Source organism: Phaethon aethereus, assembly GCF_964289735.1.
Source record: "Phaethon aethereus genome assembly, chromosome: 8".
NCBI lineage: Eukaryota > Metazoa > Chordata > Aves > Phaethontiformes > Phaethontidae > Phaethon > Phaethon aethereus.
In genome coordinates, this window is record NC_138584.1 from 9,746,399 (window position 1) to 9,762,514 (window position 16,116).

A 16,116-nucleotide genomic window follows, 5' to 3' on the forward strand; every position below is an offset into this window, starting at 1 on the left:
CAATATTTCGGATCTTGATATTTTTAATTTAGTCACTTTAAGATTGTATGTTAGGATAAAATTTAATGGATATGTTTTAATAATATCCCTATTTTGCGAATTAGAAAATAATTTTGGAAATTATGATGTTTTCAGTTCACAGAACAAAATATTTCCCAAATATTCTTGAATATCTGAGTACACCTTTTTAAAGTATTTACTTAGTTTTAGGAATCTGCTCAGTGCTTTAAAATATACTCTGAAAGTGCTCTCCAATAAAAATGTCAGTCAGAATAGGTTATTCCTTTCCATTACTATCTTCTGAATAATGTAATTCATCATAGGTGATGCTGGCATGTGATCTATTAGGTTGTGGCTGAAGTAGTAGATTTGTTGTCTTAACAGGGGCAGCTATCTCAGAAAGGGAATGACCTTGTTACTTTTCATGCAAGAACCTGATACTCTTGATGCAAGAGGATCATGTTTTAATTTTAGCCAACGAGGCCTGGTTAAAGGTCGTTTTTGAAGTATCTTGTATAAAGATATTGCCTTATACCGTGGTGACATATTTATACAAATATAACTGAGCTGAATGATTACTTAATTTTGCTGTATTATAGGAGTCATATAAATGATAATAAAGGGAACATAAGTGCTTTGTTTTTCTGGAATATGTCTTGGAGTTTTCACACAAAAATAATTAAGATTCCCAAAAAAGGCAATTTCACATTGAAAATTAATTCAGTAAAACAAGATCTCCTCAAGCACAAATAAAGTTAAATAAAATTAAATCTGAATTTGATTAACCCATGTCAGATAGGGCAAGGGGAAAAAAAAAAAGGAAAGATTCATTCATTTACAGGAGGTACTAAACATATGGACAATGAGACAATTCCAGTAAATTAGCAGCCTGCTTAATTCATTAGAGAAGTCATCTGTTGAGTGATTGCTGAAATCGAAAATGTTGACACCCTATTATTGAAATCTCCATAGGATGCTAATGTAGAGTTGAGAGATTTTTATGTTAAGCTGAATGACACCCTAGCATCAGAGAAAAGAAGAATGATGGCTGCCACCCTGTAGTTTTCCAGGACAGTGTTCTTTACCATTAAATTATAAGAATATAAGGAAGAAGTTTAATTTATAAAAGGCTGTGTTGACATCAAACTGACGTCTAAGTTTCTGAGCAATGGGATGCTAGAAATCTATAAAGCTCTTTCTTTGAAAAGTTAAATTGGATTCTGTGTCTACTGCCAGGAATAATCACGTGTATTTTTAGTTTATTTTTTAAAAAATATGTCTGTGATAACAAATGCTGGGATTGTGCAAAATGGACCTTTCTGCAAAGGAAAGATCAGTAATGTGAAATCCAACTCTATTAATACAGCTAATTCACTTTCTTATCATTACCATCTGTATTAAGCAGCATCTAGCAGCCAAAACCACCGTGGTAGATAATGTGCAACTGGAAAAATACTACTTTTTTTTTTCATATATTGTGTTATTATCTATTATTGGTGCATGTTTCAGTTTTGTGTTGATCTGATTCTTTATGTTGTTGCTATATATCTTTTGGATGGAAACCCTGACACTAAACCACAATGTAGGAGCCAAGTCCTTAATTGGAGTCCATTTGAATTTGGAATTGGAGTCTAATTTAAATTTCCAAAACCATAAGTACAGTAGTTGTCAGAACAAAGTTTGAAAATTAATTTATTTTTTGATAAATAATGCAGTTCCATCTAATATTGTAATAGTATTAATCTTTAATGATCAACTGTTTCCACATTTCTCTTAACCATAGGTCTACTCAGCAAAAATAACAAAATTAATAGTTAGAAATAGTATACAGTATCACACCCACCCACCCACCCCCTTTTTTAACAGCTAGAAAATGCTTCAATGTCTGGGAAGATGCTCTGTGGATTAAAAAAACAAACAAACAAAACAAAAAACAGTAAATTGGAATTAAAAAAATATGATTAAATAATACCTAACATTGCAGCTTAAATAGACATTTTTTGTGTACCTGCATTACAGGATGATTAAGTTTGAGGGACCACATTAAGACTTACTGCTATGTTTTTTTTTTTCTGAAGTTATTCAGCCCAGTGGAAAATAATCTCCCCAAGAGATCAATACTTCCCTCAGTGTACTGACTGAGTTAGCCTTCCAAACATAAACAGAAGGAAATAAAAACCTCAGACATCTTGCAAATCCAACTAGGCCATAGATGGGTCAACATGTCTGTTAAGATGCATTGACTTTCCATCTATTTATATTTCTAGAGAAGTACAGATTACAAACAGGAAATTGTTAAACAGGTGACACTAATTATGTACCGTAAGGTAAGCTATTTTTGCATAGAACTTCCTGAGACTTCATTTTTGGTATTCTTGCTGTGAAACAAATACAATTATATCTTAGATGATGCTTGACAAAATTAGCATCTTACCAGGGAGAGTAAATTGAACATATAATTCAGAGTATGAACTTCATAAGATTGTATATCCTTATTTCTGTATATAAGCATGATTATCCAAGCCTTTTCCATCTGAATTGCTATTAGTTCATGGTTCTAAAACCTGTATTCATGGAAAAAATGTAAGGATCTAATTAACTCCGAAGGAATTATTTCACAACTTCAATGACAGTTTTTTGAGAAAAACTGTCGTCTGTCAAGGCCACATGGTTCTTTCCTGTTCAATGAGTACACAAAGCAAGGCCTTACTCTTACAATGGCACACTGAGGACATGACATTCCATCCAGTCAGAATTGATACCCTCTATACTCATCACATTGGGTCCAAAAATCCAAAAGTCATATGTGTGTAACATGTGACATTAACCAATAAATGTAGTGCTCTCAGAAGGCCTTGGTAGGTAAAGGAAAGTCTTATGTAAACAGTTCTGAGCCTCAGTTGTTGATCATATGTAGGTATTTTTGGTGTCTCTGTACCACTCATACAGATAATTAGAAGAACTATTTGGTTGTCTTCTCATGTTACAGCCCTGAGTAATTCTTAACTATATACAGAAGGCAGGGATTTGTCATCTGACCTGACACAGCTGACATACAGCATTCTCAAACTTCACATCAGTCCTAATGCCTGATGTAGGAACTGAGTCTTGTTGCATAACCTGAAATGGGATGTGTTCCCTTCCTTCTTAAAGAAAGCTGGCTATCCTAGCTGAGTGGATAGTGATTAAATACTAAATTCCATGGACTAACCAGTGAAGTGATTTCAAATGGCTTAATTTAAATGGTGAATTATTAAAATGAGTAATGAATTGTCTGTGTATATATGCTCAATTACCATGCAAAATTCAGAATAAGATCTGGTTAATTATTTCCTCACCTCCTTGCTATTTGCATTTAGCAAAGCAGTGAAATACGAATTGTCATTTGAAATGATTTACACATACCCAAGATGTATGTGCCCTCCTGGATGCTGCTATACTGAATCTACTCTGATGTGAAGGAAAAGAAAGGAAACAGAGTGGGAAGAGGCACACATCTGAACTGAGTGGCGTACATGAATGATGCAATCACTTCCCAGTAAAATAACAACAGAAATAATAACATTATCTAGTTATTGCTGCTAACATGTTACTAACAAAATAAAATTCTTACATTTTGCCTTTATAGTTTTTTATATTCTAATCCAGTATGTTCACCACAGGAGTAACTTTCATGGATTGCACTTAGGTATTTTGAACTTGATTGCAGAATGTTGCTTTCTGGTTCAGGATTTAGTGGTTTAAATATAGATAATATTTCTTCCAAATAGTATAATAGTACAATATCTTAATATTTATGGGGAAGAAACATTAAGAATTAATAACGGTGATACAACATTAAAAAGAGAAAATCTCTTCTGGATATACATTTTACTGAAATGCTGAGCTTGAAAAACCAGAGGGAAAAAGTGCCACTTCTTCCTTGAAAGACAAGTATGATTTTAACTGCATGCCTTGTGTTAGAAATCTTGAGCATGTATTATCCTTCTGCTGAAAAAGTATTTACAATAACTTTCTAAATGTTACTGGCTTTGCTATGACTACAAACAGTACAGCTATCTGCAAGCTACTGTCAGACAATCTATCTTCTGCATGCATATAAAAATCTTCAAATAAGCAAAGCAACGCAGCTTTTAAATGGGAGGCAACGTAATGCTTCCTTTGCTGCATTCTGTGGATTATCTGTTACAGAATGTCCTGTAGCACAAGACTGTCGATCAGTACTTAAATGGGGACATTAATTACCTCAGAATAGCTACTCATTTTTGGTTGATTATTGTTCCAAATGTTTCATCTTTAGATAAATTATTCATCAGTTATTGTGGTCATCCTTTCTTTGGTTCTAAGGAATGAATGATATCTGACAAGTGACCAATCTTATGAGTTTTCTTCGTTGATCATTGTGTAGTGTGTTGTATTCCACCAGCTTGTGTCACCTTTTCTTGAAGGGGATGTTGACATACCATGGCAGGTCATTGTAAATAGTCATTACACAGTAACTACTTTACACTTGACAGTGTCAGCCTGAATACCTTACAGGATCACTGCATATCACCATAAAATGTGAGAAAAGGGAGTTACATTTCCTATAAAGTACAACTTAAGTGATGTATTTTCTCGGATTTCTACTATTATGCCTGAAGATCTCTTCTAAAGAGACATTTTAGCCTTCCCACTTGAAGAGGGGGAAGAAAGTGTTGCAGTTATATATTTAGATCTCTGTGGATCATGTATGTAATTTCCTTAACTGGTCCACCAGCCAAAAGCAACATGAATTTTTTGTAATGCAGACATATGTTTTGAATACAACATAACGTAGTGTCATGGTAACACAGGGAAAGAATGTAAGCAGGACCTGCCTTTAAAAAGAAACACTGTTTGGTATACTAGTTACAGAGCATGCATTAATTAAACAAAATTTTACATTCCCTCATTTAACGTAGAAAAAGAAACCAAACAACACAAAAATCCTCAGAGCTTGGTTTGCTCTAAGCAGCTCTATGTGGAGTGTGCTCAGGTTAGCTACCTGTCCATTACGTTTTGGACCATATCCTGCATTCTAAATGATCTGTAGTTGCTTGATTTGTGTTCTTTTTTCAGTCTAGAAGCAGCTCGCTCTGATCATTGCTAAGAACTGATAGATCTTTTTATGTATACTAATACAATTGGGTTTCCTGTAACAGTGTGAAGAGAACACATAAATTTTCTTTCTACTATTTTCTGTAAATATGTTTATAAATGAATATAGATGCTGATAGATAAAAACTAATATAATGAAAGAACCTGGCAGGGAAAGTAAATATATTGTGTAAATGATGAACAGTTTCTTGCCCAAATGTTGTACTTTGACCCTACAATTTAATTAACAATATTTTTTTTTTTCAAAGTGTCTGCATTAGTTAGTGTACTGGTATAAAATAGTCTTCCTAGGTACCTTGCACATTACAGTCAAGAGCACACATCTTGCTCAGAAAAAAATTAAGACAATATCTTGCTTTTGTATACCTTTTCTCCTGAGGTTATTTCTATCAGCTACCTCACTATATGTACGTGGAGTAGAAGATGCAGGTAACGTTACTTAGACCACAGCACCACGCACAACGTACAACTAGGGTTTTGCACATCAAGTCAAACAGGAACATTAATCGACTAAATTTTCTTTGAAGTAAAGAAATGAAATAAGTATATAATTCCCTTATCCCAGTCTCACTGTGAGACAATTTTGTCTTCTCTGGAACTGAATAAGGAAATGCAGTAAATACTTTGCACTGAGTTAGAAGGTGAGTTGATAAAAATTAATTGGCTACATGTGTGACTTCAGTATTTATTGGCTGCAGAATAAGTGGTGAATTCTGTGCCTTTCCATAATACCGTGCTCCAAAAGCTAAACTTTAATTTTCTTCTAGCCCATTTTTTCCTAGAATGAATGTTTCTAGGTAGCATGGCTTTGTTTTTGTTTTTAACCAGAAATTCTTTAATATATTTTAGAGCATCTCTTATGGATAGATACAGACTTTAGGTAATTTTGGAAGGCATGATGCTGTGCTAATGTTACTTTAGCATAATAGTGTGCTAATGTGACTACTATTTGTGGATTAGAACTTGCTTTTGTCTGGTCAGCTTGGATGACAGGTGGTAAAGTACCGATCCATTCACTTCCACTCATGTCCTTACTCAAAACATGATTGCTGAAATTTATTCAGTGAAAAATCACTAGTTTAGGAATAAGGATGACTAGACAATAAGTTTCCCTTTCAAGAAGTTCAATGTTCTGATTACATTATTTTATTAGAACAAAAATGAGTCTTTGACAGTCTTCTTGGGCATAAGGCACACAGGATAATTAAGAATAATGTCTAGACAATAGGGACATTGCTGATTCAGGTTTGTGCTCTAGTCTCAGCGCAGGACCTTGAATCTGGATCTCAGGTATAAAGATGTACTAAGAAATTTTATGTCCAACAAAGTCATTTATTACAACTGAACAAAAAGCTTTAGGTGACCAGATCTAACAAATCCAAGAGCAGAAAGGTTTCAAGCTGCCACTTTAGCCCCAACAGCAAATTGTCTCCTTGGCTAGTTTAAAATTGAGAACAACATGTTTTTCTCCATCAGTCCTGAGCTCACAGCAAAAGAGGTCTGACCTACATTTATCCCAGTAATATTGAAATTGCCTTCTTTGCTGAAGTTATTGGCACAAGAGGAATAAAATTACTGTTCTTTTGAGACAGCTTACTTTTAAATTCTGAAAGCTTCTCTTTTCTGCCTTTTATTAACATTTTCTACATTTTAAAGGGCAAAGCCTCATCTACGAACAGTTAGACAAGAAAGTGAACTTTTTATCACAATACTAGTCAAATTCACCTTTTTTTCCTCTCTCTCTCCTTTTTTTTTTTAAAACTGGAGACAAAGACTGTTTGTCAAGGATGTGGAAGACCAAGTCTGACTATTAATGTGTCTTTCAATCCCTAAGATTATATTCAGAGGTCTTTCAAATCTAGCTTCAAACCTAGGTACAACTTAATGTTTTGAAGTCTTACTTGGAATTTTAGTAAATAGCCCTAATACTGGTCTCTTCTTCAGCGTATTCGCATTGTGTTCCAAATAGTTTTGTCCAAACATGGGTTTGAGGAAGCCAGTAAAGACTTTCCTGCATGTAATGCACAGATACATGTTATGCAGATTAACTGGCTGTTACTACCAGGAAGACTTCTTTACTTGAGTTTTTGCCTTTAGATTTCAGCCTGTTGCAAATGTGTGTGTGATGATGCAATAATTTCTATAATTTGTATTGGAGCATACATTTTCCACTTCCAAATGCCCTCAAATCATATTAGTTGTTTAATAAAATTGACAGGAAACCTAGGTTACAAACAGTGGTGGTTTAAAGAGTTTCTAGAATGAAAAGGTAGAACAATTCTGTTTCATTGAAGTTCATGCTAGACAGTGCTTACTGGATGAAGTACACCTATGCAAGCTTGGTTGATTGCCAGTACATAGAGAATTAATTACAAGTTGGAAAACCAGAAGAGTTCAAGTCTGCATGTGCAATTAGTTACTTAACTTGTGTTGTTCCTTTAAAGTTACTTAAGGAAAGTGAAGCATGAATCTTTTCTAGTTTTAATGCAATGTTCACATCTGTATTGCTTGCTTAAATATAAAGGTCTGGTATGAATCCACAACAGTGTCATTCCACATACACTTCAATTAGGGACTGCCAGTTCAGCCTCCAGGGAGGAAAAACTTAATGAGTACTCTGTGGTTTGAGACGATCAGAGTATCATGATCTGTCAGATAAGTGATGGCCTAAGAGAATCTGAGAAGGAAATCTGTGAAATTAGGAAAAGGTTGTGGATGGGGAATTGGATAGGCAAAGTTTGAGAAAGGATTGGATAGGTGAATGATGAATTTCCATTGCTGGGTGTCAGTGGAGACTCTACAGACTGAATGTACACTTGTAAAAGCTGTACTTGTTTTTGTCACATGAACCTGCTCTTGATGTTTCTGGTTTGGGAGAAAGACCTTCTTTACATCAAAAGGAATGAAAAGTAGTTTGGAGGAATGAAGGAATGGCTTGACTCCCAAAGATAAAAAGTAGTGTGCTATAGAGAAGAAACGACCTTATATTAGAGGAGATTTTTTATTTTTATTGTGTCGCTAATAAAATATTTTTTGACCAGGGAAAAGTAAGTTGCTAGATGACACTGAACAAATATATAGCCCTGCTTGAACAGGGTAGGTAGACTTCAGTAGAAAGTCAATTCATAAACCTTTAGCCTAATATCAGAAAGATGCACAGAATTTTCATGTAGGTCAAGAAACCAAGTGAAATTTGGATCCAGTGGGATGGGATTTCAAACTTCTGTTTTTTTTAGTTTGCAGGACAGGTGCACTTCTTGAACAAAAACAAGCAAATAGTCACTTGGAACAGTCCTGCCTTTAGGTCACTGGCAGAGAGGATGTTCTAGAAGCAGATTGCATGTTGTTTTGTGGATAATGTTGCTGCCAGAAACACCAACCCTTATGCTACACTGCCAAAACTGCTAAATGACTACAAGTATGCTATTCTTCCTGGGACGTAGTGTTAACTTCTGCTACTTGTACCTCAGGGAGGTTTGTCAAAAAGTCTTGTCGACACAACCACCTGCTGGTAGTCTATTTAGAATACTGGAAGTGTCACCTACTTTCAGTCAAGTCCAGCTTTGATGAGGATAGACAAAATATATGTCAGGAACAGTAAGGTACTGTCAGACTAACATTAAAACCACAGTATATTAGCTTTCGCATGGGAATCTTGATGTAATTTCTATTCAAACAATGGATTTGCTTCCCCTGGGAAATTGCATATCCAAAATGTCTTTCAAAGACTTTTGCACAGCAGTTGAAGTTTTTACTATATGCTGTAAAAGCAACTAGCACGTTTGCAATTATTTCAAACAGAAAACATTTGGAGATCCTGCTAAAATACGACTTTTGTCCTTTGGGATTTAATTTGCTTGGAAATAGAGCATTCCCATGAAGATAAATAGCAAGAGGCATTGATTCTACTAAGCAGAACAACACTTTCAAATTAAAAAAAAAGATTTCTTAAAACCACTGTAACACTTCTACCAATTAAAAATATGTCCTGATTGGAAAGTTCGGTGCTGAAGAATTATAGTTACAGCACACAGAAAACTTATTAAATTAACTTTTAATTAAGCTGTTTTATATCAAGCTACTTTATATCAAAGACAAATGCAACATTACTTCAAAGAGTTCATGCTGAACATGAAAATCATTAACATTTAAAGGAAGATGAGCCATATGGTTTAGCAGAAACTGGAATACTGTCAGACACAGGGGCCTTCTGCTTGCAGCTTCAGAATTTGGAGTCCATAATTCTCCATGGAGGAAAAATGGAGGGAAAAAAAGCTTAAATCTTCAAAGAACACAGACGTCATCAAATGGACATATTTTGTTTTAATTTATTTGGTAATCCAGTTCTACGTAATTATAAAGTACTTCAAATGTTAAAAATAAAGGCACAGGTGGAGGGACAGTTGGGGTTGATTACTTGTTGCTGACCATGTTGGTAAGTAGACCATGAAAGTGTAAAATCTGAAAATTTTAGACACAGTTTCTTGATCTTGGTAAAATTGAGGGTGGGATAATTAGTAGAAACAAAGAAAGGAAAAGATGTGTTCTTTGAGAAGAGACCATTGTCTGTGACACATTCCTATGCACTGGCTTCTGTACTTCTGAATTACAGGACATTCTTAGATACTAGTGCAATGACCAATGCAAAAATGGTGTTCATACAGTTGAAGCTGGGCCTTGAACATTTTCCTGAATTCAGAGGATTGTAGTCTGTAAGTAGAAGATACAAAGTGCTTGACTTTTCAAACAAGGCAATACAGACTATACTTAGAATTGATTTAAATCTTCATGGAATGTGCATTAACATGTACATTAACATGTACATTAACAGGACATGCTAGGACAATTTCCAAGTGTGGGAAAGTTCTGTGTAAAGAGAAAGAAATAATCATGTACCTTGAAAAAAATCTAAGTATAACTTGTGAATGTTTAGCATGTGTACTAGATGCTGAAAAGTGTTGCAAGTATAGTACAAATGCCATAGACAAACCTCTGCTTTCTCAATTCAGTTTTCAAGATGCCTCATGCAAGTTAGTAAGCATGGATTATTCTGGTTTTGTTATAGAACGGTCACTTTCTCCCAGGAGATGCTAGGCTGGAATGAGGGTGGTCACCTGCAGTGGTTGAAGTTGTATGTTAGGGATTTCATTCTGCTTCCACTCAAGAGCACGGTAGAATATGCAGTGTGGCTCAGATTGCTAAACTGTCTTCCTACACAAGTATGATATATATATCATATACACAGCCAATATGTCTGGCTATGCTTTGCTTTTATCTAACAGATGGATTGTATAGTCATATTGAGACACCCAGACACACCCCTGTGCAGGGGTCATGCAAGTGGTATTTTCATCTTCCAGAATATTGAAACATAAGTTGGTAAACAAACAAACAAACAAAAAACTTCCTAGTTTTTTAAAACAGAAGGGACTTTCTAATACCTTAGAATGACTGCATTTTCATAATACTTTGATGACAAAATATTTTCATATTAATATCAATGGGAAAATTAAGTATGTTTTCCCACAAAATACATATAGAAGAGGAGAAACTACTTTAAAGAACTCCCTGCAGAGTTGGATGTAGGAATCTCAGGTGAGATTGCTAACATGCATAAACCTAGATCTTCATAAGGTAGACTGGAGGAAGAAATATCCAGTCCGTGATTTGTTTAGCCAAATATGATTTACCCAGTTATAATAAATGTAATGCAATCAAATTAATATAGTTCACAGTTTTTTTTATTTTGACCATCTGTCAGTTGTGCTGCTAGGTTTTCCAGGAGCAAAAAGGTGGTTTAATCATTCTCAAAAGAAATTGCGTTGCAAGTCTTGACCTTACTGTTATTTCACATTCTTCTAACAAAATGGCTGAATAGGGTAGAGCTGTATTTCAATTCTTTTCATTTAAAGATTTTGCTATATACAGCTGCAGTCATGTAACTGTAAACTTGTCTTTTCAGAATGGTGTATAATGTTGCTGATAATCATGCACACTTAATGTCCAGTTCTTCAGACAATAACTTATCTTCACTAATGGAGAATTGAGGAGAAACAGTGTATTCATTTTAATTTAAATTATAGTAGTGATTAGATTCTTTTAGAAACCAATCCAGTAATGTTATGTATTTTAATAAAACATTTCAATATAAATCTATTATAACAGGATCAGTTTCCTGTTTTGAAACTGCTTTCCAATTTTCTGTAGCAGAAATATTGGAACTGGGGTTAATTATTCTGAGGAAACCTACAATGTTGGGTTTTTTTTTCTTTCTGAGTATTGCTTTAAGAGCAACTTCTTTTTTTGTGTGCTTTTTTCCCCACGCCAGACCTTAATTTTTTTTGAGTGCATAATTTCCTGCTACAGTAAAGAAATAATTTAAAGTATAGAAAAACAAGCTATGAGGAGATGCAGAAGCAGGTTATGTGACTAATAGCATTTAACTGCTGGTAAGGCATATGGCAGACCTGTGATTGAGGATAGGATGGCAGTTGAGGATTTGAAAATAAAAATGATAGTAGTCCTCAAAATGTTATTTTCATGATACTTCTTTCTTATATAGGCTAAATACCTGTTAAACCAAATTATGAACCATTTTCTTTAGGGGTTTTTTTGGTGTACTTCGCAACTGTAGACAACATGTTTAAAAAACAACAAACGGTATCACAATCTGTTCAGATTTACTTACCAGCTTAAAAAAAAGTGACTTAAACAGTTCAATGATATTTATGGTAAAATTCTGGTTGGATTTTTTTTCTTTTTATGAAGAGGTTTCCTAAGTAACACAACAGGTATTTGAATCTCAGGTTGTTTATTGGTACTGATGCATTTCCATGAGTCTACTCGCTGATGAGACTACTATCTTCACAACACTTTCACTGATGATTATTATGATGGACTCCAACTGATCAATAATTTGTAGACATGTTTTAAGTGTTCACTATTCTAAGTCTTTTTAGACTTTGGACAACATGATGGTTGTTTTTCCGTATGTGCTGTAGAATCACAATTATGAATGAATAACTTGGGATATTATGTTAGAGCTAAGGTTTTTTCAAAGATCATACTTAAAGATCATCTGAAATTATATTTCAATAATATTTCAGTTTAAGCAAATCCCTTTGTTTTATGAAGTCCTCCTACATAAGTCTGTTGCCAAGTTTCACTACATAAAGAATATACAGGATTTGTTACTGTCTTTCATGTTATATGGCTGCTAATTTCCATTTAATTTTAATTTTATTTCTTCCTCTTTGTTTTTATCTTTTGTAGAGCTATTGCTATGTCTCTGAGCCTTATTCTCTTTTCCATAGTTTGCTTCATCTTTTATATACTGTCTTAAAGTCTTATGAAATCCTGGTCAACAATCAGACTATGGAGTCATGAAGACAGTTAAATCCCTGTTTACAAAAAATTTTAATTCATTGTTCTGGAGAATATTTTGGAGAATAGGGTCCTACATCTAACCTTCATAGATTTTATAATTTCTACAATTCTTTTCTTTAGTTTTCTACATCTCTGAAATTACAAGGGTTAAAGTTGATTTTATTCCTATAAGGTTTTGAAACGAGGATCCAAACGTTATTTTAATAACAAGGAATAAACCTTAATTTTTTTGAGGTTCTTAAATGCAATTTTACAGTAATTTTCCAAGCATATTTTACAGTATATTTTTTCTATGTGGAATAATTAGGTTTATTTTGCTAAGTCTAAATAAAACCTATTATTCCTTGAAAGAAGGCAGTAATATGTGTACATGTATTTGTATATAAAACTTAAATGAAGAACTCATTTATATGTAATGTCTTATACTGAAGGGCAGTTTTGTTTATAGAAATAAGCATATTATAAAAAATTATATAAAAAAGCACTGTTTGGCTGTAAGAGAGTAATTTAAATCTCCATCATAAAGACAAACTGCAGTAATATATGTATTGTTACTTACATTATCAGAGGAGTTATAACAAAGAGTCAATGTGTGGACTGCAGAACTAGCAGTAATCCATCCCTCTCTCTTGCCCTATAAAAAAGGAGAAAAAAAAATGATTAGATGTTAGATTTAAATATTGTAAAGAATTCCTTCACCTTTTTAGTCTCCATATTACTATTTATACATGTTTATTATGTTAGTTTTTTGTCTTTTCTCGAGTAAAATAAATAGACCAAAATGTTTCCGTCTTACAGGTTTTCTAAACCTTCAATGACATTTACAGTTGAACCCTTCCAATTTCTGCAGCATTTTCTTCACTGTGGACATTGGACACTATTCCAATAGCAATTTTATCATGGTAAATAAAGACACAAAGTAGCTGTTTTATCTCTTAGATATGCAGCAAAAGCTCACACTTAGCACATTCTACTGCATTGTCATGTTGTGAACTTAGGCTCATGATTCCCAGGTCTGTGTTTGGTGTTACTTCTTCCCAGTACAGTTTCTTATCCCTAAAGAACATATATAGTTTTACACGTAATAAAAAAAGAATAGTTTATCTAGCCATTAAGAAAGATTAATATTTTTTGCTTATGCCTGGTTTACCAAATGATAAAGATTGCTTTTCATCATGATTGTTCTACTACATTAATCTCAGTATAAATCTTTATTTGCAAATATGATAATTACTTTTTTCTTTCTAGTGAGAAAGTCACTGGTCAGAGTATTAGTTTGGTTATCATCACGGTCCAAACTTCAGGTAACTTGTTAAACGACATCTAATTAAAAGTAATAACAAAGTCTTTAGGGACCCTAAGGTACTCATGATATCCTAAAGCAAATGTTTTGCTTGAGGTATTTTTTGTCTCAGTTAGTTTGTTCTATATATTCAGATACCATGCCAAGAGATTGCTCTTTACAGTATGGCAGTGTTAGCGACAGGGAAAAGTTCTTCTAGTATAACGTGAAAGACAACTGTCAAAGACTGTGCAGATACTCATTATTGCAAGCTTATATTATAACTGGATCCCCCTTAAATTTGAATGCTTATATCTAGTGTGCGTTTTTTTCTGTACATGGTTCTTGCAGATGAAATTTGTAGCCACTGGCTGACATAAGTTACTTATTCCTCTCTAGAAAGTAATCAAAAGCTGCCCAGGCTTAGTGGTGCACTTTAATAACTTTGGGGAAAAAGACTAACAAATTACATGCAGACTTAATACATAGCAGTACTAACTGATAAAACAGAAATTATAAAGTATTTTGCAAATTCAATTGTAAGAGTCCTACATAAAATTACAGTAAATATTAAACAGAATTTATTTATTTATTTGAATTACATTTCCTCGTTATTTAATTCCTCTTGAACTGATTTCATCCTATTTCCAACAATCCATGAAATGTGATTATAAACACTGTGTATTTTTAACCTTTTTGTTAAAATATAATTAAGCTTGAGGAAAAAAACTCTTCTCCATAGCAAAGAGAGGACCGTTAGCAGTGGTAGGAGGAATGCAAAGCATTAGGGAGGTGAATATATTCCAAGATCTAAAAGATCATTATGACCCACCTGTATTATTTACATCAAGAAGATTTCACTTTAACTCCGTTATTTCTTGTTTGGTTAGAGAATTACTTTAGTTAAATGCAAAGTTTTCACTGAAACAGTACAAATGGTAAACAGTATACCACAGCTGTGGTGCCAGTATTTATTCTACCCTGATTTTGTCAGGTTATTCCTAGCTTATTTTTTGTAAGTGCCTTCTTTTGTGGTCTTTTTTTGGTAGATGAAATAAATTTTACTGAAATAAATCCCTCTCATTTTCTCTTTGTAGGTGATCTCTCTTGTCCTCTGAAGGTAGTAATCTATTTACCCTAGCTACAAGTCCTGTCAGAACCTGCTTTGCTTAAAGCTTCATTGCTCTAGGGAGCACTTGAAAAAACTTGAAGGGCCCTGGTAAAAGACAATGCTATCTTGAAGAGCTCCTCTGTATGCTCATTCCTCCTCTTATTTAACTTCAGCAGCGGATAGCTGTGAGTATGCTTGCATGTTTAGAGACAAGTACAGAGTTCTAAGGTCTAGTAACACAGTTTCCAACCCAGGATAAATACCTGTAGTAAGGAGAGGTAGTATTGGTATCTTTTCTTCCACTTTGCTGTGTCACATGGCTATTCTGGGCATCTTCACAGAGCAAAGCTTTGTATATAATAAAAATGAGAGGTAGGCTGTCACAGGAAAAACTGCTCAACTCATGGTTTAGAACAAATAAGGACTGGAGCAGCTTAATGATTTATTAATGACATGTTATTAACTGTCTGTCAGTGAGTCAGTCATTCATGATCGCTACAGTATTGCACGCAAAAAGTTAATGAAGATCTACAATTTTCTAAATGCTTTATGACTACTCAAATGTTTTAGTCAGTCACCACTATGTGCATGCTCCCCCTAACCTCCTGTTAGAGCTGTGGGTGCCCCAGCTTTACATGTACCCTGCTGCTCCCTAAAACCTGCTAATCCACTTGCTGGTGAGAAAGGCACCGCAGCCACATACACACAGCCAGGTTTGGGTCCCTGGTGCTGCATCCTGCATTGTCACTCCTCTAGCTGGGTGTAGGCTGCTTATTGCATTCAAGGTGGGGGGATGCTCTGCCTGGCCTAATCGGAGGTCGTGCTTTTGGTGGGGCGACTTACAGTGGTGGGGCAAGATAAGAATCTGTACTTTCCTGACTGAGAGTAATATAATTTGTAAACTGTCTATAGGGTTTCAAGGTCTCAAAATCATTTGTCACTACTAAACCTTTTACAGCAGATATAGCTGCAGTAGCCCTGTGGGTGTTCACCTAGAAAAGTTCAGCTTTATTCACTGTGTGAAATGTTTAAGGAAATAATGGTAACTAGACATGTCAAAGCATGACTCCATTCCAGAAAATGACAATATACCAGGCCACTGGACTGTAACTAAGCGTGGCTCCCAGGGTGTTTCTTTGTAAGGGGGTGGATGGAAGGTGGGAACAGGCTAACTGAAGAGTCAGAAAACATTAGAAAC